The sequence below is a fragment of the Sebastes fasciatus genome, chromosome 16, assembly GCF_043250625.1.
Source record: "Sebastes fasciatus isolate fSebFas1 chromosome 16, fSebFas1.pri, whole genome shotgun sequence".
NCBI lineage: Eukaryota > Metazoa > Chordata > Actinopteri > Perciformes > Sebastidae > Sebastes > Sebastes fasciatus.
The window spans coordinates 9,060,190-9,087,373 of record NC_133810.1 but is presented as its reverse complement, the minus strand read 5'-3'; the positions used below and the strand labels follow the sequence as shown (position 1 = coordinate 9,087,373).

Below are 27,184 nucleotides of genomic sequence, written 5' to 3'. Positions count from 1 at the left end.
ATTTATCACAACTTAACGACTTTAGTTTTAATGTTATTGCCTTCTGGAGAGTTTCCTCTTTCACTCAGGTTATCCATCAACAAAGTGACATTGATTGCTGTCATATAATTTTGTATAAAGCAATCATGATTCATGACTGTCTTAAAGAGAGATTGGTATGAGTGATCTTTTTTTTACTTGCAGCAAATAATGTCTAAATAGCAATTGGATCCGTTCTCTGCTCTCTGTGAAACATCGCATCTCCCTGTGTGAACGTTCATTGTTATAAATATAAACTCTCACAAGGTTTACATAAATACACTAGGACAAATATCAAACATGTTCTGGGATTGTTTTGTGATATTTATAAAGATTGAACAAGTGATTAATTAATTTCATTGAAGAGCTTTTTGGCGTCTTTAAGCTCATTGTGTTGGATTTATGGCACAAAAATATTCTGTATGATTCAGTTTCATCAGTCATATCAACACTGTTTCAAGCAGCAACAAGCATCTGTTTTCAACTAAAAAGCTCTAATACTGTTCACTACCTGCCTGCCCAGCACCAAACGACCAACAAATTAAAGTTCAACTAGCTTTTGAAGAGAGTTGATATAGAGTCCGTATCTGTTGGGAGTGTAAATAGGTAATTGTTTGCTATGTATAAGTCCCTTTGGACAAAAGCGTCTGTCAAATACATGTAATGTAATGTAATATATACCATAACAACTTTGTAAGGTGATGATATGTCAGGGTTTTGTGGTGTTTTCAGCTTGTTGTGGAGTTCCTCTGCCATCAAGTGGCCAAAAAAATATGGATTAATCAACCCAATCTCATGGGAAGATGTATAAATAGCACAGGATTACAAAGGCATTCGGCGTGTCATAAGTACGCATTTTTGCCTTCTAACAGCCGAAGTTAGGTTGAGGCAACAAAACCATTTAGTTAGGTTTAGGAAAAACACCACAGTTGGGCTTAAGATAAGTACGCAAACTAAGTAAAATATGTAACAGAAGGACTGAAAACATGTCACAAGCGACGCTTCCAAATATCAAAACGTCATTTTGGGACACGAACACCAGTCTCTTGGTTGAAAGTCCTGTGTTTGTTGGACCCATCCACCTCCTGTCCCACCCACCATAAGCAGTCTTTCTCACTTTTTTATTTTACGTCACTCTGAGTGTAGCATATTTACACGGATTCCACGGAAGAGCAAGTATGGCGTTGTTATTGTACGTCCATATGCTATTGGTGTGACCAGGCTGTATTAATGTGGCTGTAAGCTAAACGACAATGTTTGAAGTCAACCCAGGAAGAAGTGTGTGTGCTGTGTGTGTGCGTGTGTTTGTGTGTTGTAATGATAAACTGTTGTGAAAATTGAAGCTGCCACAAATATCATTAATGACTCAAATACCTTCATGCCCAAACTGAATCCGCACAGCTGCTTCCCTCCAACAATTATTCACCACACATCTTCTTCTTCATTCATATCTTTAGTAAATCTCTATTTCAGTATTCTATAAAGCGTTGCCAGATGGGAAATGTTAAACTATCGTACCAGAAGCTTAAAATGTGGAATTGTGGAAAATTATAGTACGCGAGCAAGTTGACGTAGCTATGATGCGTGGAAGGGGGTGTGTGTCCATCAGTCTGACAATAGCCTGTGTGTAATAGCCTACTTGTACAAAATTAAATTACCAGCTAAGCTAATTAAATAAATAACTGGTACATTCAAAGCTATCACTTGTGCAAACTCTCTTCAAATGAGCGTCGAGCAGCCGTTCTCGCGAGTCACGTTCATCAACATCATAGCCTACACCGTGCATGATTGGCTAGAAAGAACATTACGAATGTTCAGTGTGATCCCAAGTAAGCCTGAGAACATAAAAAATTAGGTATAGTTACATAATCCTCCCTCTTTTCGGTGATATGTTGAGAAAAGTGGAATCCAGGTAGCAGTTGGTTTCCCTCATAATGTAATGTACTTTGTTGGAAATATGGTTACATGTGCACATTATCTTTCTCTAAAAGAAATGTTCCCTCACATTTTCCTTCCCTGTTCCTTTCAGGACAATGTGAGAGTAATAACACACTTTTATCACTGCCTCCACAAAATGTGCCAGAATTTCAGTCCCAGTTACAAGAGACCATTTTCCTCCACAGCTCCTGCATTTTGGCCCACTCTCAAGCCTGTATCTTTTATACGACACAGAGCACACAGCATTGTGCAGCACATGGTATACACCTATAACACAGCCCTGAGCTGAGGGAAGGAAAACCTCTCACACAGGCCTTTGTCCAATCTCCAATAAAGCCCAAATAACCTGTGTTAGATTTAAAGAGCCTCGCCTCTGTTGCCCTCTGCTCATCTCTACTCCCCAGATACAGGAGGAAGAAGACATGTAACTGAAGTACAGCCACTGCTGACTGTATGTTACACAGCTGCAGCCACACGACTCTTGATGGGATTGTACACTTTCAATGATAAAGGGAGACATAATGCAATGGATGGCTTCTCATCTGTCTCTGTGTATACACTGCAGTCTGTTGCTGCCTGGATGGCCGGTAGTGTGAGTGTCTGTGTGTGGGAGGGGGTAGGTTGGGATCTGTGTGTAGGCATGCATGCAAGTTTTGGAAGGGAACAGAACAATTTTAACAAAGAAACAAACAAGAAAAGCTAAGAAAGATACGATTAGAAAAACAAACAACAACAAAAAGGTGTAGAACTTGTTAAAATACATTTTACGTGGATTTTTATATATTTTTACTTTCTTTTAAAGGAATACTGTGTAGCATTTCAGCGGATCTATTAGCAGACAGCTCATTCTCATTCCCAGGGCCTCAAATACCGAGGCTTTGTCACGGCTGTCGCCGTTTGGTACTGACGCACATGGCACCCTTTAGCGCCGGTATGAAACGCACCGGGCTTTCCATTAACTATAATGTAAACCCATTAGTGACAACAGTAAACACTCCGAGAAAGTGCGCTCGCTTTTGCACTCAGCGACTCTCATTACCACAGCCTTGGAAAGGGAGGAGTGAGCGGAGGGGTTATAAATTGGTTGCAATCTGCAACCACACCACTAGATGCCGCCAAATCCTCCACACTGCACCTTTAATCCCATTGCAACTAGAAAAATATTAAAAACACCAGCAACATTTCACTTTAAGTCCCCCTATTCAGCATTTATATACAGTATATATAAACACTGAATTCTGCTTACAACTACATTATACTCTCTGAAATCCAGTCAGGTGTAAAGGTACTTCCACATAATCCACATGATCAGGGAATTAATGCAGCTGGTATTAATGTATAGTGTGTGTATGTGAGGAAGGTTTCATAATGTACAGGGTGTGTATGTACTGTATATCTGTGTATATGAGGAAGGTGTCATCGGCCTTTCAGTCGGTCAGAGTGACAAAAGCGCGCCCACCCACCGAGAGAGGAAGGGTCATTTTCCGAGAACGACCAATCACTGTTATCTGATTAAATCCTTCATTTTACAGCACAGTGGATAATACATTGACTGCACACCTGCTCCTTCCTTGTAATAGACTGGCCGCTTCAATTTGAGCGAAAGTGCTGATCCTTTATTAAATTAACCTATTAAATGTGCTTCATTAATGAAGGGAGGGATATAAATGAAGTGGAGGGAGAAGCGATTAAATACGGGATTTTTTTTGGCTGAGATGAGATGGATTTTTACAAAAGATGGCGTGATTCTTCTTTTTACATTCGCAGGAGTTTGTCAGCTTTTTTACATTTAGTTCGAGCCTCCGAAGCTCAAGGACACTTTTGACAGGATGCCTGCTGCTGATGGATATGTAAGGTTAGATTTACTGATGGCTGCAGGGGCTGAACGTGTCAACATAAAGTTAATGGGAGGGACTCTTTAGCTGCTCATCAATCCTTGGGTAGGATTCCTAAAATGTTGCACGTAAAGTGAATCCTGAGATTATTGCTTATCAGAAGTCACAGCGAGATGATCATCATAAACAGTTTTAGGGTGTTCGGTGCTTCCTCAGCGGTTGCTAAGAATTTATATCACGACGAGCAGCGAGCGTGATAGATGAGACGGGACAGGCATTGTGACATTATACCCAAACGTGACGGGTGAAAGTGCTGAAGGCCAAGGATAGCAGAGCTGTGACTAACACATAACCTTGTTCAAAAATTCAAGACGAGAGGAGAAACGCAAACAAGTACATGAGCGAGCGAGCGGGGGACACAAAGGCGTGATGTACATATTATGCACATACTCTCTGTCTCTCTCTCTCTCTCTCTCTCGCGCTTTCTCTTTCTATGTCGCTCCCTCGTCTGCTTCTTTCACGGAGGTCTGTCTTTGTTCCTGAAATAGCGACAGAGAACAGACGACGTGGTGCAACCAAAAATCTCAGAAACTGACAGAGATGATGACATCGGACTTGTTTACCCGCACAAAATATTCCAGATAAAAGCAGGTATCTGTTAAGGTGATACTCAAAATGAGTTGTTTATGTATTTTTTTTCCTGTCCTAATCACAAACAGCACAAACGCATAACAGGATTATTCATTATTCAGAATATTCTAATGGAAAAGGAACTTACACACATACACAGGAGAGCATGAGCAGTACAAGGTGTGTCAGGCCTCAGTATCCTGTGTTAAATTTACATATTCCATATATGATATTTGATATTTCCCTACAGTAAGTTATGTAGATTGGATGTGGCATTTACATGCAACGGTTAATGGTTATGTTTGTTCAGCGGTGGATAGAATATCTAGTATTAGGTAAAACTAGTTTGAGAAACAAAGAAATGTTCTATATAGAACAATAGAATAGAGTAGAATGGACATTGAACTGTTCTCCGTGGTCATTTGACTAGTTTAAAAGAAAATGGCGATTGTTGTTAGTTGTTATGGTGAACACACATCACACATCGCTGCTCTGCAGCTAAGCCGGCAGCAGAGGTCATCCAGCCCATTTTCATCCCCAGTCCGTCAAAAACCGACCCTTTGTCACGCCCCTTGGCGTGTGATACCGCCACTCAAGGCACCCTTTAGCACCTGCATGAGACGCTTTCAAGTAACTACAATCTAAACCCATCTGCATCAATATCAAACGCTCTGAAAAAGTGGTCGGGGAGTGTGGTGACGTAGTTTAAAGAACAAAAAGCTGAATGGGTCCAAAAAACACAGGGCTTTCGGGAGACCACTGTTTGTGTCCTGTGTGGAGCCAACATGTTGTTTGTCTTTGTGATTACAATGTTTAGTTACATGTTCAGTTTACAAACGTAGTAATTTTAAGCCAAACCATGATGTTTTATCCTTAAACAAAGTGGTTTTGTTGCCTAAACCTAAGCAAATGTTTTTGTTTGAATTCGCAACGTTAACCACGTGTTCACTGCGACTGTAGTGGAGCGTCATAGTTTGACATGCTGGGCTACCCAGTGTGTTAAAAAGTGACGTCAAGCGGTCCTGACAAAGCGTCAGTATGTGATGAGTTTGGATGAGAACGTGTTTGATTCCACATCTGTCAGCTGTTAGCTTGCAAGTACCCTTTTGACCTGTGTATTAGCGTTGTCAAGGACCAAGGGTACAGGTGCCACTATTGGCTTTGGGAATCCCAAGCACACTCTTTTCAACTCTCATTTAACCTCCAAAACCCAACGTGTCATAAGTCCTGTTTCATGAAGCACAACTGTCTGCAACCTGTAGGTGGTGTCTGAGTGTGGCTCCACACTGAAGGAATCTAATGTAATTTAGCCCTTTTGATGAATGATATTGAATTGACAAGTGAAAGCGGAACAGTTGTTTTTCATTTTAGCATATTAATTACAGTGAGGGAGTGACTGAACCCCAATCCCTCTGTGCCAAGTTGGCTCTCGGCTAACCATAATGACAAAGATTCACATCTACGGTATTGATCGGGCTCATGCTTTGGCAGGGCCACCGGTCGTTTATAATCCCTCCCCACAGCTGCTCCTGATCGCTCGCTCCTCTCCTCCGGTTAAACTGTTCGGGTCTCTCCACAATCTGAAGGGAAAATGTAAATAATATGCTACTGTGACTGCAGGGTTTTATTTGCATCTCTATTACAAAGAAAGTTTTAAATAGAACTGCTACGTTCTCCAATGGATCATGGATGGAGGGAATATTAGAGTCTCAATGTGTGTCGGAGTGAAAGAACAAAACATCCACTTCCTCTTTATTCTGTTCTTAATTTGTAGTTTGATGTGCAAATCAAAGCGACAGTTTGGGAAATCATAGTTTACTACTCTTAGGAGCAGAATGTCGAGTATTGAGCACCAGAGTCTCGTCTGCCTATTAGAAAAAAAACCTGCCACTATTATTCACACATTAACCCATCTTTGTTGTGTCATAGATTGTCCTTAATACCACCAGGCCTCTTGTGTAGATTAAATTATAAGCATTTTTACTTACTGTACTACCTTATCGTAAATTTTCCTTATATAAAACAATCAGCTATAGTATAATGTAAAGTAAAAGCTCAATAATTGTGGGCAAAAACTAGCAGTGATGAATAAATACAAATATTTGTTGGCTGCTTTGATCAGGGATTTGGCTGTTTGTTGATATTTCACAGATGATTTATCATCATTTATCATCATACGCCATCGTTGTATGTGTGTGCAGGTAGAGTGATATTTATTTAGCTTTATTCCTCTCAAACACTTCTTCAGATCTTCCAAAAGCTGAATGATTTAAAGATAATATTTCAAACTAACTTGGTTTCACACGTCTAAAGTTATAAAGTATTAACCCTTGTGCCTCACTTTGAAAAAATTGATTGCGTCATAAAACTGCTATAAAAATACAATATGTTAATATTATTTTACGCTTTCACTGGGTTAAATCTTTTAACCAACATCAGTCCTGATCAATATTACCAAATATTAATCATTTTCAGAATTTTAACCCTTTAAATGCCAGTTTTTGAGATGATGCCTCTGTGCTTTTAAAAGAACAGCGTGTTGTATTTCGGGGCATCTATTAGCAGAAATGGAATATAATATTCATAACTATGTTTTCATTAGTGTATAATCACCTGGAACTAAGAATTGTTGTGTTTTGTTAGCTTAGATCCCTAAGACCCTTCATATCTACATGGGGAGCGGGTCCTCTTCACGGAGAACGCCATGTTGCTCCGCCATGTTTCTATAGGAGCCCAGAACGGACAAACCAAACACTGACTCTAGAGAGAGCTTTTTGTGTTTTTACGTTAGCTGAAAGCCACCGTAGTTCTCTGACACGCTTGTGAAACTGCGGTAACCTGAGCAAAACCGTGGTACCTCTCCTAAAGTAGTATGATAAGTAGTTATGATAAGGGAGGCGAATGACGTTACCCCAGTTTTGCATTCGGCAACCCCCGTTACCGTAGTCTTGGAAAGGGAAGAGTGAGCGGAGGGGTACTCCGTTGGTTGCAATCTGCAACCACACCACTTGATGGTGCCGAATCCTACACACTGTACCTTTTAAATCGCAGTTGTTGCTGTGAGCTGCTCCTGTAGATGAATCAGCAGTATGTGGAGCCTTTAAAGGAAAAGTTATAGGTTTTAATGTGTTAATATATACTGCAGTGGGAGCACTTGGCTTTAAGCCCGATGTTGGCAGGAATGTTGTGGCTTTGAGCTGACCCTGATCTCTGCAGTACAGTGAATAAGGTATTATATTAAACATCATCATTTTAGAAACAGAGGATCAGCTTTTGGTATCATTCATCGTCAATCAAATAAAGCTTCTTAAACACTAGAATTGAAACATTAAGAGGCTGCAGAATTACTCCTAAGAATGCAGAAGTGGTTGTCTGTCAGTTTGTGAATTGATTTTAGCATTTTATTGATTTCTTTCAAGGCTTTGCATGGGCGGTCTGAACTTTTGATCCTTTATGAGCCCACTGGGTCCTGATGACCCTTGGCCTTTCTTAATTTTAATCCTTGTCGTACTGTTAGCTCTGTTTGTTTTAGCCCGTGGCTGGGATTATTCATTTACTCTTTCACAACTCTTTTACTACATTGTTCATTAGTTCAATTTTATTTCCCCGTCTGACTCCTTAATTTTGAAAGACACAACCCTCTGTGCAATCCACAAACGAGTTATCTTAAGGCTTTAAAACCCTCCAATGGCCTCTCTCCTCCCTTTCACTGCGTACTGCCATTATAAATGAAGCAGATTTGATGAGTGAAATAATTAAGAGATCATAGCTCACAGTAGAAAGAAGCAGGTGTTGTGAGTATTTGATTTGAACTAGTCAGCAATGCGCGCTGTGTGTTCTGGTCAGAGCTCATTATGACTGATCTTGATCTGACACAAACCCAAAGAAGCCACCGAGTGACAGACTGCGAGGCCACCCGGGACAGTCAGCGTTTCATCTGCTGCTCCATAGAGCAAGACGCTTGCTGGTTGTACGTCTACATTTCATGTTGCTTCATTCAACAGAAAATGGTCGTATCAGTGATTTGTGGGCATCAGTGATGATATGAAACAACACAAAGTGCTCTTTTTGAATGAAAATGAACTCAGAGATGCTTATTTGTACAGAACTCGTGCAGGTGTCCAACAATTGCATTCAAGAATACAGGATTCAAATATTTACAAAGTATGATTTTTTTATATTTATATGTAGAGAAAACATACATTTTAGTAGAGATGGAGCAAACCATAACCCATCGGCTCAATGTAACTGATAAACTGGATGAAAAAACACAAGAATACATACTGTACATTCACTCAGAAGTGCAAACGCAAGCGACAACTTTGCACACAAACACACTGAAGCTCACGTTTAAAGGAACAATGTGTAACATTTCGGTGGATCTGTTAGCAGAAAATGGAATATAATATTCATAACTACGTTTTCATTTGTGTATAATCACCTGAAACTAAGAATCCTTGTGTTTTCGTTAGTTTAGAATGAGACCTTCATATCTAGTAGTTCTCCAACATGCTTGTGAAACTGCGGTAACGTGAGCCGCAGAGTGCAAAACCGTGATACCGCCAGCTGGCATCTGCCATCTGTTGCTCCTGAAGTAGTGTTATTATGGTAAGGGTGGCATCTGAGCGAGACTGAGTGAAGGGGTACTCAGTTGGTTGCAATCTGCTACCTCACCACTAGATGTTGCCAAATCCTACACACTGTACCATTAAGCATCTACAAGCTCATAACATAGTCACAATTCCTTGCATACAAAAAAGAAACTAATTTGAAATTCACGTTTTCGCATGTGACATATCTTTGTTGACATGTGAAAAGTCCAAAAACCACATTAGCATAGAGTGCTGCAGGAATGAATGTTTAATGGATTTTTAATTAGATGCCTAAAATAAGGTCTGTGGTTAACACAAGCTGAAGAGATTTTAACGTTTTGTTCTACGACAAAATACGTAAGTATCATAAACATTTACCGAACCCAGGGCGATGCTTACTTCCTAGTTAGCCTTCAAAAATACTTCATCCCTGCAGAACTCTATTTGTGTATTCATCACATATGAACCTTGACCTCACAAACAGCAATGGAGGAAACCACAAGGTCACATCTCTTGGTCTATTCAGTAGCTGCTCTGAAGCTTTTAGAACGATTCATAGCAACATTTCTAACTTACAGCCTCATCGGCAGGACATCAGTTGCCTCCTAAACCGTTACCTGAAAAACACATTTGTTTTATGATCAGACACCTCTAGGGTTAAGGTCTGGTTAGGTTTAGCTGTATTTTATTTGTGTTTTCATCCTCTACCATGCGCTGCCCTCACAGTCTGGGATTATGATCTAACTTCTTTTATGTGCCAAATCCCCTTAGGCCGATCGTGCCTGTCTGGGAATTATGCTTCTAAATGACGGGAACGCAGTCAGACACCACTGGGACTCATAGTCTTAATAGTGACCCTGTTATTTGCAGCTGTCCACAAGGACTGTGGTGCTTTTTTTGGAAATAAATTTTACTGGGAAATCCATTTTATTAGTCAGTGTTGGGTGGTGATTTCTTACAGCGATATTATTGCTTTTTCCACTAACAAATGGTGTAATGAGTCACAGGCTCTGTTTCTGTATTCATATTCCAGTAACCAATTCAAAAGTAGCAATGAATGAAATGAAAATAGGATGACTTTGTGAGTGCTGTTTGATTCCTGTGTTGATGATGAAGCATAAAAGCCAGGCAATTGAAAAACAATCAAAAAGCTGAATTTTTACCAGAGGTAAACAGCAGCAACAAAAACTCTGGTGAATTCTCTGGGCAGATAATATAGCCGGCATCTTAACATTAACAATGCGACATCAGGGGAACATTGTGCATCAACTTTGCATCACAGATGAAAACAGAGTCCGCCTCGCCTCGTCCTGGTGGATTACTTTGAAATCTTAAGGAAAATCCATTTCATGAACTAGATGCAAGAAAGTCACACCTTTTTACTCCTTGACAACTGGTGGAGGTGATTTGTGTCTGCTGGCTTTGGACTGAGAGAAAACAACCTAAAAACAAGAAAATATATAATATGAGGATTTACAGCCTTTCTTGGTTAAACAGATTTGTACACACCAAAAGTGCCCAAACAGGATAATGTGTGTGGAATATGATGGTATGAGTGTGTCAGCTGCACTTGCTGATTCTCTGCTAACATTGCTTTGAAAGATGGAACTACTTTCTCCTTTACACATAAAAGATAGTAGCATTTATTACTGTTATATGGGGGTGGGTCAAACAAACACAGGGGTTTCGCCCAAGAGACCGGTGTTCGTGTCCCGAGTAAAATGTCAACGTTGATTTATTTGTCAGGTACTTCGTTGCGCCACCTCCGGTGTTATTTTAACCCAAACCACGATCTTTTCCTAAACCTAACTAAGTAGTTTTGTTACCTAAACCTAACCAAGTTGATCTTTTCCTAAACAGTTTTATTTTGAAAAGACTGGATCACTTGCATCACATGTTGCTGGACATTCGTAGAATGCATGAAAAATAACTTTTCTTAAGAAATCTTATGAACCGTTGTTTGAGGGAACAACAAATGGGAACAACAGTTTTTGAAATTGGTCCAGTATTGAGGGAGAACTCCAACACAACAAACTCTGACAAAACCAGTGTCCCGTGACACTCCTTTCTCCAACTCTCACTCAGGTTTCCACCGTTGTCTTCCGGCAACAAGTCATATGATACAATAACAAACAGACGGGACAAATCGAAAGGTACAAAGAAATGTTATATTTCTCTATAGGGTGCTTACCATAATTTTCTCAGACACTTATAATAACAATCTGAACCTGTCAGTGGCAAAAACAAGAACTTTTAGTGGACAAGTGATTGCAGCCCGTTTAGCGTTCGGATGCCGTCTGCAGCGTTTCCCCTCAATACTGGACCAATTTAAAAAATTGTTGTTCCCATTAGTCACTTAGACTCAAAAACATGGGGAAATAGGTTGAAAAATACCGAAGTTATCCTTGAAGTATAAAAGTACAATGATACACACACACACATTTTGCTCTTTCCATCCTTGTAACCAAATAGGCCACACTTGAAAAAGCAGACAGAAGCTTTAGAGAAGCTGTATCCAGCTATACATACCATGACTGATTGTAGATCCATGCGAGAGATTGTAGTTCACACCTGATATTACGAAAGAGCAAATACACACATTTATGTTCTGTCAAACAGCGTGGGGAGAGGTGGCCATTTGCAAACTGAAAGCAAAACACAGAAATAGTTTGTAGGTAAAATGAAATGCCTGGAAACCAAAGTGACACATGCCGGTGCATAGTGACAGAGAGAGACGGAGAGATCATTACTCACCTCAGATAAGCACTGTGTTTCAGATTTGTTACCGCAAAGCTGTCTGGGTGATCCATGAATGTGTTTGAGGTGCAGGCTCACATCAGTCTGAGAGCCAGTCAGCAGCTGAAGCATGTCAGGCTGATGTAGGGACTGTATGTTGTTGGAGTGGGGGCGGGGAGGCTCAACCATATATATCACCTTCTAAAAGAACAGGAGCCTTCCCAGCATTATTATTTAGCTTGTCATTTTTGGAGGCGAAGGGACTCTCCCCTTAACTAACAGATTTATAATCTCAAAATAATACAACAGTATTGAGTTGGTACAAATCATCGAGCCATTAATAACTAAAACGTGTTTAAATAATTTAAGGTGGTGGACTCTTATTTAAACTAAATAATTTTCACACATTAGAAGTAGAACTAGCAATACCAAACGGCATGCATAATAAAACTGTAAGCCGTGCCAGTGCATCATTAATGTCAAAATGCAAGTTAGTCACATTCAGTGAATGATTTAAATCCACCCTGTCCGTTCTAATTCCCAGAGTGTCAAATACAGCTGGTTTGTCAGACCCCTCTAGTGCTGGTATGAGATGCACCAAAGTGTTCCATTAACTATCATGTAAACCCATCCACAGCATCAGCAAACGCTCCGAGAAAGTGGTCGGGGAGGGTGGTGACGTAGTTTAAAGAGCGAAAAAAATGCACACAGGGCGGGCGGGAGGGGAGGTGGATGGGTGCAACAACACAAGGCTTTCATTTGGGAGATCGCTCTTCTTGTCCTGTGCACAAAGTTTAATTTCCACTTTACAAACGTAGTCATTTTAAGACCAACCATGTTGAGTTCTGGTCTGCCATTTGCACTTAGTCTGGCATTAGAAGAAGTTACTTTCTCAAGTTTTGTAAACACATATTTGACCTTGTTCGCACCCTACTCTGCAACTACATCCTACAGTACATGCACAGCTGCTTGCTTGCTTCACTTACATAATGGAAGTGTGAAACTGCATGGACTGAAAGTGCATCAACTCATTACTGTAAACTCTTTGTAAGTATGTGTACATGCTATATACAAGCTCCTGTTTCTCTGTATGTGTCCCTGCTTCTGTAATACTAACAACCCCTCCAAGCAGCTCACTCCTGCAGGTGTCAGAGGGAGGCAGGGCAGCAGAGCCATCAGGGAGAAATATGGGCTGTAAGCCGGAGCTGTAGCAACCATTACCGCCAGCGTCTTACTGCTGCTTTCATCTGTTAGCTCTATCTCAATGGTCATCTGGGGAACCTGGCGGCCGCGCTGCCATCAAATTGGAGCTGGGCAGGAGGAGGAAACAAAGACTATTATACAAGGTGTGTGTGTGTGTGTGCACGTGTGTGTGTGTGTGTGTGTGTGTGTGTGTGTGTGGGCACAGGCGTGGGACCAAGAGTGAAAAATGTAGTGCCTGTGCGTGTTTCTGCGTATGTGGGTGCACGGACGCATGCCTTTCTGTCTACGAGCTGCTGCATGTGCACAGTGAGAGAGTGTGTATGTGTGTGAGAGAGAGAGAGGGGGGGGCTGCATAACAAATCAAAAGCCCTGGTTTGTCCATACGAAGCCTCGAGGCTACAAAGAGAAGCCAGCGCAACACTTTGTCTGCACTGCCTCTCTCTCTCCAGTGGCAGGTCGTTTCATTGAACAACAGCACTGCAGCTGATACAGTACAGGTTCCTCTGACAGCTCTATTTAACAAAGTACAGCATCAAGTAAATGTTATTTATGTCTTTGTGTAAGTGCATGTGTTCGTGTGTCAATTTGTGTATGCAGACAATTGTTTTGAGTGTTTACATTTGTGTCTGGCAAACAATATGTGGGTACACAAAGTGGTTAGTGTTTGTGTGACAAAAAAATATATAGATTTAAAGTTCTAAAATTTGCTTTCTTTTTTGATTTTTCAGAAACTAAAGCGCTGTAGGGTGACAGCTTACTTAGCGGCCTAAGTTGGGGCTTGAGACAAGGCCATTATTCCCAAAGGAGAGAGCTGCTGGGCGTTCTCCTGCAGCTCCGTGATCCACAGCAGAACACACTACATTGATTCCACAAAGTTTTTGCGGCTAAAGCTAAACTAAATTGACCTTTGACCCCAAATGAGCTGATCTCCACAATGAGTGTCCGGTGGGATTCGGGCCTTGGTTGGAGGCTGACGTTATGGTGGCAAGAATTTTAACTTCTATACCACAACTTCAGGACGCTGGCGCCCTCCGCCGACTTTACTGTCGGCTGTAGCAGGCTCAGTTTTAGAGCTATAGAGTGAAGCTACTGGTATATCAGATGAAGCTGCATGAGCCACAGCAGCACACACTACATTGATTCTGCCAAGTTTTGCAGCTAAAGCTCAACTAAATTGACCTTTGACCTCAAATGTGCTGACCTCCACGATGAGTGTCCAATGGAATGCATGCCTTGGCGGGAGGCTGACGTTATGGCGGCTAGAGAAGAATGGTGGAAAAGTTCATTTTGTGCATCCCTGAATTCCCAATCCTGATCTTACCGGGTCTTGAGTACAGAATTTGAATCATGGTAGAAAATATTAGATCATACCAGGTTAAAAAATATATATTTTTATTGTTTCCTGCTGTTCGTTATTTTGCGCACTACCTCGTGCAAACTGTTTCCCCTTTCACATTTGTTCTGAAACCGCTGTAATGCAGCAAGAAATAGAGGATGAGAAAAGAAACTATGATCAAGAGAACAGAGCATCGAGGGGTGGACAGAAACATATGCATTCATTCTCCTGCAGGGTGTACTTATTTTTCAGTCTGCATTGTGTCTACACTTCTTAATCCCCTCTGATGCACATCATTCAGTCATGCAGTAGTGTCCTGCAATAGCCAAATCATGACAGACAATCCAGCACATGAGTATAGCTTATCCAATCACATGTGAATAAATGCAAAAACAGAGATTGTCTTCTCGTAAACAGTGGCTGAAATGTCTCTGATTGGTTGGTCATCGGAACTATACTTTCCTTCAGATCCTCCCTCTCCTACATGCCATGTTGCTTTAATTATATTAATAGGAAGTGAAAACTACAAGATAGGGATGTCACGGTGAGGTTAATAAACTTGTGACAACAAGAAAAGAATGAAGAAAACAAGAAAAGATGGCACTCAATATCTGCAGAGCGCTTACTTTGATCTTTAACGTTGGATAGCTGTGTGTCTGGCCTCTCTGGTCAAGCTTTCACTGCAGGGCCGCAGGTTCTCACCCGGCGACACTGCGCCGCACACACTGGGTGTGACCGCTCCGTCCTCCTCGCGGTGATCGCCTCATTTCCTCCTAACGTTATGATTCCCTTGTAGCATTGGGTTTAAATCCGAAATGTTGCCAAATAGGTGCTTTTGCTTTTTGGCTTTGACACCAAATCCTCCGCCATCGTCTTGTCTGTCAACTCTCTCTCGTCCTGTGTTAAGTGTGTGAAATCTGACTTCTGCGACTCCATACAGAGCAGACACTTTCACTTTCAGTTTGTAGCATCCGTTGTCCGACTATGTATTGATAACACGGCGCTGATACGCGGAAATTAACTAAATCGTTTTTATTTCTGTGAAAATGCAAAACGATGGTGGGCAAGTAATCGGTGTGTGCCCAGTGTAACACCGACTATCACGGCAAGCCTACTACAAGATGAAGTCCAAAGCAGAGAAAGAAAGTCATAACTGGTTACAGATCTTTTTAATATACAACATTTTTGCCACATATGGGTTTACATTGTAGTTAATTGAAAGTCTGGTGCGTCTCATACAGACGCTTAAGGGTGCCTTGTGCATCTGCATCACATGCCAATGAGTGTGACAAGCGCCATGCCGGTAATTTACGCCCTGGGAATGAGAACAGGCTGGTGTGTTTGTGTCTTGGTAATTGAATAAAAGCATTTAATGGGAAACCATGGTAACCTTTTTGGGGGTGCAACAGCAGAGAGGATGATTATGTTTTAAGTGGCTAACCCATATTATTTCTAAATTATAAGTTTGTCCGACATCAGCATTTTTGTCTGGCAATAGTGTTTCAAACCATATCAGTTCTTGTGGTGGCTCCCATCTTTGTAAAAACATTTATATCTGCATACCTTTTTTTAAATAAACAATGACCTTAAAAAACATGTTTAGGAAAGTTTAGAATATGTGCAGCCTGAGAGTCCGTTCTACTGTAGGTGATGCAGACGTGTGTGTGAATCACATGAATGCTTGCAGTGGTGAGCTGGAGGAGAAGGACATAAAGAGGAGTTATGGCTCTATCTCCTGGTGTTTCTGTCTCTGAGGGAGCAGCTACGTGAGAGAGACCTTTTAGTGCTGACACATGCCTGAGTGCCTTTAAGGTTGAGGGGTGAAGATATTATGTTTCTGACGTACTGTATGACTGCGAGTACAAACACTTGTGAGCAAATGATGGCGGAGATAATGATGATGGCTGTAGCTGCTCCATCCCGACATGCTAGTCTGAGACTCCGTTTGCTCAGCCATGGGTGTAGCTGTGGGTGAAATGCACATGATGTTCATCTTGTAATGCCATGCACGGGCTGTCGTCTATATGAGCCCCTCGAGGGTCGATTCATATTTGCACCATTTAGGCGTGATTGATTTGCCACTCAGGGTACGCCAACAGCGCTCTGAGATCGTCGCTGCATTGCAAAGAGAGCTGTTGGTTTTATGAATAGATCTGATATGCATTTGTCGATAATGTGGATCCGACTTTTCCCGCTGTCATGTCCCAGAGACAGGTTCAAAAATGTGTTTTCTTGTGCAGCCTGTCTGTATGTGTGTGTTCTCAGGTTGACCTTGTGAAAAAGTAAGAAGGTGTAAATTAGGAGTTCTTATGAAAAACACAACCCGATCTCACAGGAAGGCATATAAATAGCATATTAAGGACATTCTGTGTGTTATGAGAACGAACGTTATGTTTTTTTGCATGTCATGTCAAACAAACACAAGACTTTCCCCCAGAAGGCCACTGTTCATGTTCCGTGTGAAACTAAAAGTCAATGTTCACTTACACAGTCATTTTAAGCCAAACCATGATGTATTTTAACCTAACCCAGTAGTTGTGTTGCCTAAACCTAACTAAGTGGTGTTGTTGCGTTTTTTGTTTTGTTTACAATGTTAACCACATGTTTAAAACTGTGACTGTATTCCGGGGGGAAATATTTTTCTCTCAAAACGTAATTGAGAATGTGGTTTACTTGGTGTTTAAATTTATTTTATTAATTAATGATTTTTTTTATTAATTATTATAATTACTATATGCATTTATTTATATTCTTAAATTAAAATATATATATATATATATATTTGATATAATAATAATAATAATAATAATAATAATAATAATAATAATAATTATTATTATTATTACCTTTTTTTCTCTCCTTTTGTTTTTGAATAGTTTTTTTTAATTTACAGTTACTATCTGTTATGTGTACATATTATTTTATTTGTTGTGGTTTAGGTTGTTGTAGTCTTTTATTTTTTTTAAGGAAACAATTTTAAGAAATGCCGTTTAGTGTATGGGAACGTAATTTTGTAGGGGACAGGGTTGTGCCACCATAAGCAGTCTCTCTTCCTTTTTTATTCTACATCAATTCCTTTGAGCGTAGCATATTTACGTTGATGCATTTACATTGCAGTCAGTACAGAATACATGGCATACACATGACATGCCAAAAGCAAGAATGTTGTTCTTATTGTGTCATTCTCACGCCATTTAGTGTGACTGGGCTGGGAAATGTGTTAATATATGTTAAATAAATGTATTGTGAAGCCTTACGCGTGTGTATTCATCAGGCAAGCAGACTTCAGGATTGAGGAAAACCCATTCAGACTGTATCCACTACGGTGCTGTACATCACAGTAAACAGAACAAACAACATTTTAGAATATTGAGATTAGTCAGGATTGTTGCTGCTTTAGTGCATCTTGGGAATAATGCACTGATTGTGTAGCCAGAATGATGCCACCACAGGGAAATATGACAAAAAAAAAAGATTTTTTATACAGTAGGCTACTTTTTTTTCTGTCTGTTTCTGTTTGGGATGTTGCAAACAATGAAGATCTCTCTGGAAAGTTGTGAGGATTATAGCTGAAACCCCTCAGAGAAGGCTGCACACAAAAAGGCTGAGAGCTCCGACTGAAAGACGCTCAGACAGTCAGTGGACGTAAATCACCATAACTGCTCTGAGAAGCGTTTGAGGGGAGAAATTGCTGCAAAAAATTGCTGGTGTTTTGAAAAAAAGATTACAGACATGTCCAAAGAGGTAATACAAATGTGGCGTTTCAAAGAAGGATCCTGTTACTGGAAATTTGTATGAAAAGTTGCAGACTAGACAAGCACTTTTTTTATTTTTTAAAACAATATTTCAGTATTTTTGCATAAAATTAGTAGGATATGATATCAAATTTTCTTCTTTTTGTCACATTCCTTTAAAGCTTTATGATGTGATGTGAAGTCATGAGTCTTATTTTGCAAAAATTACCAGCTTGTTGGTGTGCTTTCTTTTCAACACAAGTCTGTTATCTTGCATAGTTTATCACATTATTCCACTCACTTTTTTGGTGACTTAGTGCAAAGACAGTATGTGCACCATGTGCGCAATACAGTAGAGCATGCGGATCAGTCAGCAATGAAACACAGATTATGTCAATTTTATGGACTTGGAAACAATAATGTTCAAACCCACTCATTTTTGACGCCCTGCAATATTGTCTGTGATATTTGAATATTCATAGATCCAGAATTTCTCAATGAGGGAGAAAGAGTAGATGTACTTCCAGCCCCTTTTCAGAGTTGTTCTACTTTTTATGTGGGAAAACCATGTTAAACAAACTATTAATCATAGCAGAGTATATTTACTTACTTTAAGATATGTCTGGAGGGGAGCTTTAAGATTGACACTTAATTCAACTGATCTTTTATTTAAAGGCCACTCCATGTCTGGAAACGATAAAAGAACAAATTCAAACTTCTACTTTTATTCATTAGGAGGAAAAGAAAAACTGACCTTGTTCTCAGTGGTGTTGAAGTTTTGAAATGACTTGTATTTAGCAGGAATAATGAATCCGACACTCCAGGATGAATAAAAATATGTCCTTTCATTGCTTCATATAATCGCTGGACAATGAGACAGGCAAGCACACTATGCTCTCTCAGCTGTCTCTGTCTACTAACCTAATGTCTCTGACTGTGGTGCTGAAACATCTATACATGCTCTTTCCCACCTAACCCATTGATACTAATTCTCTGGATTTGATGAATACAGTTTGAGTACTGAATGTGGTTTACATATAGTGTAAATGAGCGACATACTAAAAAACATGCCTTAACAAACACATCAAACACCCTAGCAACAACATCCAAGCATCATAGCAACCATGGAATAGCAACCAAATGACACTTTAGCAACCAACCAAAAAGTATATAGCAACACCTTAGCGCTACCCTCCTAAGCATTAACCCTTTCACAATAAATTTTTTAATAAAATAAGTATTTTTTTAGAATTGAATAGAATGGAATTACATTCCATCCATCCATCCATCCATCTTCAACCGCTTATCCGGGATCGGGTCGCGGGGGCAACAGCTCCAGCAGGGGACCCCAAACTTCCCTTTCCCGGGCCACATTAACCAGCTCTGACTGGGGGATCCCGAGGCGTTCCCAGGCCAGAGTAGAGATATAATCTCTCCATCTAGTCCTGGGTCTTCCCCGTGGTCTCCTCCCAGCTGGTCGTGCCTGGAACACCTCCCAAGGGAGGCGCCCAGGAGGCATCCGTGCTAGATGCCCGAACCACCTCAACTGGCTCCTTTCGACGCAAAGGAGCAAGGACTCTACTCCGAGTCCCTCACGGATGACTGAGCTTCTTACCCTATCTCTAAGGGAGACGCCAGCCACCCTCCTGAGGAAACCCATTTCGGCCGCTTGCACCCGAGACCTCGTTCTTTCGGGCATGACCCAACCCTCATGACCATAGGTGAGAGTAGGAACGAAGATTGAACGGTAGATCGAGAGCTTTGCCTTCCGGCTCAGCTCTCTTTTCGTCACAACGGTGCGGTAAAGCGAATGCAATACCGCCCCTGCTGCTCCGATTCTCCGACCAATCTCACGTTCCATCGTCCCCTCACTCGCGAACAAGACCCCGAGATACTTAAACTCCTTCACTTGGGGTAAGGACTCATTCCCTACCCGGAGTAGGCAAACCACCGGTTTCCTGCTGAGAACCATGGCCTCAGATTTAGAGGTGCTGATTCTCATCCCGACTGCGTCACACTCGGCTGCGAACCGATCCAGTGAGTGCTGGAGGTCGCAGACCGATGATGCCAACAGGACCACATCATCTGCAAAAAGCAGCGATGAGATCCTCAGCACACCGATCTGCAAACCCTCCTCCACCCGACTACGCCTCGATATCCTGTCCATGAATATCACGAACAGGATTGGTGACAAAGCGCAGCCCTGGCGGAGGCCAACCCCCACCGGAAACGAGTCCGACTTATTGCCGAGGATCCGAACACAGCTCTCGCTTTGGGCGTACAGGGATTGGATGGCCCTGAGAAGTGCCCCCCTCACCCCATACTCCCGCAGCACCCCCCACAGTATCTCCCGGGGGACCCGGTCATATGCCTTCTCCAAGTCCACAAAACACATGTAGACTGGATGGGCATACTCCCAGGCCCCCTCCAGGATCCTTGCGAGAGTGAAAAGCTGGTCCGTTGTTCCACGGCCAGGACGGAATCCGCATTGTTCCTCTTCGATCTGAGGTTCGACTATCGGCCGAACCCTCCTTTCCAGCACCTTGGAGTAGACTTTACCAGGGAGGCTGAGCAGTGTGATACCCCTGTAATTGGCACACACTCTCTGGTCCCCCTTTTTGAAAAGGGGAACCACCACCCCGGTCTGCCACTCCTTAGGCACTGTCACCGACTTCCACGCGGTGTTAAAGAGACGTGTCATCCAAGACAGCCCCTCCCCACCCAGAGCCTTCAGCATTTCTGGGCGGATCTCATCAACCCCCGGGGCTTTGCCACTGTGGAGTTGTTTGACTACCTCAGTGACTTCCACCAGGGTAATTGATGATGGTCCCCCATCAGCTTCCAGCTCTGCCTCTACCATAGAGGGCGTATTGGTCGGATTCAGAAGTTCCTCAAAGTGCTCCTTCCACCGCCCGATTACCTCCTCAGTTGAGGTCAACAGTGTCCCATCCTTACTGTACACAGCTTGGATGGTTCCCCGTTTCCCCCTCCTAAGGTGCCGGATGGTTTTCCAGAAGCACTTTGGTGCCGACCGAAAGTCCTTCTCCATGGCTGCTCCGAACTCCTCCCACACCCGCTGCTTTGCCTCCGTCACGGCAGTGGCTGCTGCTCTTCGGGCCCGTCGGTACCCTGCAACTGCCTCCGGAGACCTCCGAGATAACATATCCCGGAAGGCCTCCTTCTTCAGTCGGACGGCTTCCCTGACCACCGGTGTCCACCACGGTGTTCGAGGGTTGCCGCCCCTTGAGGCACCTAAGACCTTAAAACCACAGCTCACCGCCGCAGCTTCAGCAATGGAAGCTTTGAACATCGTCCACTCGGGTTCAATGCCCCCAACCTCCACAGGGATGCCAGAAAAGCTCCGCCGGAGGTGTGAGTTGAAGATCTCTCGGACAGGGGCCTCCTCCAGACGTTCCCAGTTCACCCTCACTACGCGTTTGGGCTTACCAGGTCTGTCCAGAGTCTTCCCCCACCCTCTGACCCAACTCACCACCAGATGGTGATCAGTTGACAGCTCCGCCCCTCTCTTCACCCGAGTGTCCAAAACATGCGGCCTCAGATCAGATGATACGATTACAAAATCGATCATCGACCTTCGGCCTAGGGTGCTCTGGTACCACGTACACTTATGAGCATCCTTATGTTCGAACATGGTGTTCGTTATGGACAATCCATGACTAGCACAGAAGTCCAACAACAAACGACCACTCGGGTTTAGATCAGGGAGGCCGTTCCTCCCAATCACGCCACTCCAGGTGTCTCCATCGTTGCCCACGTGCGCGTTGAAGTCTCCCAGGAGAACTATGGAGTCCCCTACTGGAGCCCCATACAGGACTCCATTCAGGGTCTCCAAGAAGGCCGAATACTCCGAACTGCTGTTTGGTGCATACGCACAAACAACAGTCAGAGTTTTCCCCCCCATAACCCGAAGGCGTAGGGAGGCGACCCTCTCGTCCACCGGGGTAAACTCCAACGTAGCGGCACTCAGCCGGGGATTTGTGAGTATCCCCACACCCGCCCGGCGCCTCACACCATGGGCAACTCCAGAGAAGAATAGAGTCCAACCCCTATCCAAGAGTACGGTTCCAGAACCGAGGCTGTGCGTAGAGGTAAGCCCTACCAGATCCAACTGGTAGCGCTCCACCTCCCGCACAAGCTCCGGCTCCTTCCCCCACAGAGAGGTGACGTTCCACGTCCCCAGAGCCAGCCTCTGCCGCCCGGGTCCAGTCCGTCGAGGTCCCTGGCCTTCACTGCCACCCGTGTGGCAGCGCACCCGACCCAAGCGGTTCTTCCCGCAGGTGGTGAGCCCACAGGATGGAGAGGAGGGGGGTGCCACGTTCCTTTTTCGGGGTATCCCCGGCCGGGCTCCGTGGCAAGCCCGGCCACCAGACGCTCGTTGACGGGCCCTCCGTCTGGGCCTGGCTCCAGACGTGGGCCCCGGGCTTCCTCCGGGCCGGGTAACTCCTCCTCTGCCTCGTGTCGTCATTGGGTTTTTTGTGAACCATTCTTAGTCCGGCCCCTCACCTAAGACCAATTTGCCATGGGAGACCCTACCAGGAGCACGAGGCTCCAGACAACACAGCCCTCAGGGTCATAGGGACACACAAACCTCTCCACCACGTTAAGGTGATGGTTCCCGGAGAGGGAATTACATTATTCAGCCTTAAATATTTTATTACAATGTTTTTTTTCTGTTTTATGTAGCACGCTGCAGCTCTTCAAACAGCTACCTCCACTTCTACCTAGCCCACATCAACACCCCACCACCCTTTTAATGGACTTCCTGCTAACTAACTCCCTGTCAGTCTTTGTAATTTGTCCAATTAAGTAGAAATCCCATAAGAAGATTTTAAAGAGGACCTATTATGATTATTTCCAGGTACATACTTGTATTTTAGGTTTCTACTAAGACATGTTTACATGCATTAATGTTCCAAAAACGCTTTATTCTTCTCATACCGGCTGTGCTGCAGCACCTCTTTTCACCCTCTGTCGGAAACGCTCCCGCCCAACCCCCTTCAGAAAAGCCAAGTCTGCTCTGATTCGTCAGCCAACCCACTCTGTTGTGTCAACCAAACCAAACTCATCATACTCCGCTCCAGCGCCGCTCTAACTAGCTTTGTTTGAGGGCGTGCCAAACTAGTATGTGTTACTTGGTGACATCACAACGTTACAGAAGAAAAGGGACTTCAAGTAAGGCGTTTCAGGCAGTTCAAGAGCATTGTTTCTGTGGCGGGAGAGTAAGTCCCTTTGGCGTGGATTTTGGGCTTTATAACTTTGCAGACGTGCAAAAAAACTTTATAATAAACTAAAGGAAAGGGAGAAAGCACAAAAGCATAATAAGTCCTCTTTAAAATACTCCTGAAAAAAAGCAAAATTCTCTGTTTTGCCGATGATAAAGGAAGAGATGTGTTATTTATTAAAAGGCATGAAAAGAAAATATAATTTTTTTTGTAAATGATTTATTTGCACTGGCTCATAAACAAATGCACGGCCATTAATCAGATGTAGGAGACAGTTTTATAACTAGAGATTGTTGCAGCATTGTGCCACAAGGCCATTTTCCATTTCATCAGACATCACCATGTTATTGACACATTATCTGTAGATACTGTATGTACTAAATGTCCTGTTCTTTCTTTTTTTCTTTATTTCTTTCTTTCAGTTGAAGCCTACAACAAGTATTGCAACGTCATGAATAAAGTTGCTCTCTTTCTTTTCTTTCTTTGCTTCTTATTTTTCTAACATTCTTTTTTCCCACTTTCTTGATAAATGTTACATCGAGCATAAATATTTTACTGCCGCATGCAATTTTGATGGAGACGCCACCATTCTCGTATCTTTTTAGGATACAGTATGTCGGCCTAATTGTGCCATGTGCAGTTATCCCTCCTCCCTCTTTAATACAAAGGGAAGAGAATATGAGTGATGCCCATTTCTGGTTACGTGTTAGAGGTTGGGGTGACTGCGTACTTCCTTAATGTTTCAGTATAACTGCAGTAAAAGTGTAGATAGGCCAACTGTACTGTTGCACTGCGGGTGTGTTTAAACGCTTGAACACAGCCTTAATATAAGCAGGTAATCCGCTGTAAACTTGCTCATCTGTGAAAGTGATTCGGACATACCTGCCTGTCCTCTGCATGTCTAATTCCCCTGTGAACATCATTACTGCCTCGTTGATTAGTGATGCTTCAAAGTGTTTGTCATATAGCCGACAGTCAGTGCGCAAGGAAGCCCTACGAGGGTCTGGGTGGAGAATAATCCGTGAAAAACAAAATAAAATATGCATATGATACTTTTGACAACATCTGACTGTTTGACGCTCTCGCTGGATGAACTCAGAAAACAGAAACATCATCTGTCACCATGTTCACCTCTTTGATTCTTACCTCCTGTATTTCCCCCTGTATTTCAGAAAATACAGTTTGTATTTTAAAAAAAATCATTCTTCAACTGTTGAGTTGTGACAAATAGGCTCATTGTTTTTCATTTCAAACAAGTGTCAGTTTTTAACACATCATCTTATTCAGCAGATCACTGCATTATGAGTGAATTGATTTAACTGATTTGCATATAAAATAAAAGATTGCTTGGCTATATTTTTATATTTTTAGTTGTATTACACTATGCACACACAATTCCCTCAACTGTCACTTAAAAACTCAACTTCATGCAAAACTTTTACCCCAACCTGAATCGGTTCCCTTACCATGATTTTCATCTTTTTGAATGAACAACATGCTGTAAGTGTCAACATTATAAGTAGTATAAAAAAGTACTTAATGTCAGCAGATCACTGCTTTATTAGTGGCTTGATTTCATTGTTGTAACAAACTGATTTTGCATATAAAATATAGATTGCTTTGCTTTTTTTTTTACAGTGTATTTTTAGTCTTCTGCACACAATTCCCTTATCTGTAACTTAAAAACTCAACTTCATGCATAGCTTTAACTCCAACCTGAATCGGTTCCCTTACATCGATTTTCATCTTTATTTTGGCTTCTTTTTTTTTTATGAACATGCTGTAAATGTGAACATTATAAATAGTATAAAAAGTACTTCATGTAGTGCCACAGTATCTTATTCAACAGATCACTGCTTTATCAGGCTTGATTTAATTGTTGTAAGAAACTAATTTGCATATAAAATATAGATTGCAATCTGCCCACAATTCCCCTAACTTATTCAATGTAACTTAAAAACTCAACTTCATGCATAACCTTAACCCACAACCTAAATCTGTTCCCAAATCCACATTTTAGATCCTGCATTCAAAAAAGGTCACCAACCCTGAAATTAAGAAACAAATCAAGTAAAACATCTTGCAAATAACCTTCATATTTTGGATTCTAGTTTATTCTAACATCTAAACACACATGCACACACTCACACACACACAGGTGTCGCTTCCCAGCCTGTCTGTGTCTGTCTGTGTGTGTGTCTGCAGATGCAGATGCAGCCTCCTCTCCTCTCCTCTCCTCTCCGCATTCGGCGCGCAGCGGCTGACGTCAGGAGCGCAGCGGAGTGAGAGGAGTTGAAATAGGGCAGAGCAGCAGCGCAGCGCTGAGAGGAAGGAAACCAGCCTGGAGGAGCTGAAGGATGGAGAGCTGCTGCTGAGAGTTGGGACGCGCTACTCCGTCGCTACTAACACACACACACACACACACACACACACACAACCCACGTTAATTAACCTGAACCCCTTTAAACCCTGCGGAGTGTGGAGGACAGGAGTGGAACTAAAAGGAGCGCAGTTTGGTTGCGTCGCTGAGAGAGGAAATCTGTGGCACATTTTCCTTCCTTTTTCTGCCCTCTTGCCTCGGAATACCACAGGTAAGGAGGAAAAGCTGTGTTTACCAATGCGGGATAGGGGGCTTAAAGGCTCATTTTTATTATGTTTTACAAGTTTGGTTGTTGCAGACACTATTTGGAGTGTGAGTGAATGGAAACTGTAAACAGGACAGCAGTGGCATGCTTTAATTCTGAATTAGTTTGTGAGGATAATATAGAGAAAGGGAGCTCCTGGATGTACATGCAGACAGATGTGGAGGTGCAGTCCTCTTCTATAGCGCATGCAGGATGCACGATGTCAATGACAATCTGTGACAGTGTTTAACTCCATTGCTGCCTGCTATGTGTCGCCTATTGTCTGGGCGCAACACAGGCTGCAATTAATCATTCAATATGACCAGATGCCAGCTTTTTTTTTTTTTCGGTAACCTCGCAGAGGAGGCTTCTATACCTGCACGGAAACAACAGGATTGATGGTGATGGATGGCTTTAAAGTGGGACTCCTGTGCACAGGATGCGCCAGGTTTTTGCTCGAGCAGCAGCAGAGGGACTGAGATGATAACATAGTGAGACACGCACATCCCTCTCTCTGCTGGCGTGGATTCCCGGTCCCAACAAACCCCACCATCCTCACCCAGCCAGTTTCTTTGGCACTTCATCTTATAAAGCCACATGCATTCTCCAAAAAAAAAAAAACTCTCAGGGAGACATTCCTAAACAAGATTTTCGTGTCTGATTGTGTTAAATGAGCTGCTTCGGAGCTCTCTCTCATGGGAAAATCCTATCAGTGTCACCAGAGAGCCGGCACAGCGGCAGCAAAGCCTCCGTGACGGCCAGCGGAGTGTCAAATGAGGATTGGTCGGGGTGATCCAGCCGGAGCTCTCCATGGTGCTGAAAACGCTCCAGCCTGAAGCTCCCCTTTACTCCTTCAACCTCTTGCTCTCCAGCCTCTCTCTTTCTCTCTTGGCTTTGTTGGATTTCCCTCTCCAACCTGGAAGCAGATTGGAGCCGACATCCAGCAGCACAATTACGCCCATTCATCACTGTGCTATCTGTGGAAACTGGTTGTAAATCCCCAGAACCTTCAGCTTTAAGCGAGCCAACAGATCCTCCAACTCTCAACTCAGGCACAAAGCATGCATAGAGCATGCTCACATGCACAGCCCTGGATCAATACCTATAGCCCTGGCTCCTGAATGAGAATATTAATGGCAGCAGTTTAAGCATTAGTCATTCATTGTACGGGAAATAAACAAGCATGTAGACACCAAAATGTGACGTATGCTTCCTGGCTGAAAAAGTGACATTTTGTGTTCACTGATTAATTTGCCTTGGATTCAACAGTTGAATGTGGCTTCTAATCACCACTG

General features: G+C 42.6%; 1 protein-coding gene across 4 annotated transcripts in view; it reads left to right on the top strand.

Annotated features, from left to right (window-relative positions):
- fstl4 (follistatin-like 4) overlaps nucleotides 1-27,184 on the top strand; it is a 339,103-nt gene that overhangs the window by 79,939 nt on the left and 231,980 nt on the right. The window contains exon 1 of one of the 4 annotated variants that reach the window (XM_074610971.1): nucleotides 25,520-25,856. The exons of 2 other annotated variants lie outside the window; for them this stretch is intronic. The gene's annotated coding sequence lies outside the window, so the exon portion shown is untranslated. Of the gene's footprint in view, nucleotides 1-25,519; nucleotides 25,857-27,184 lie in introns of those variants that run through there. One more of the 4 variants, XM_074610968.1, reaches the window with a different exon arrangement.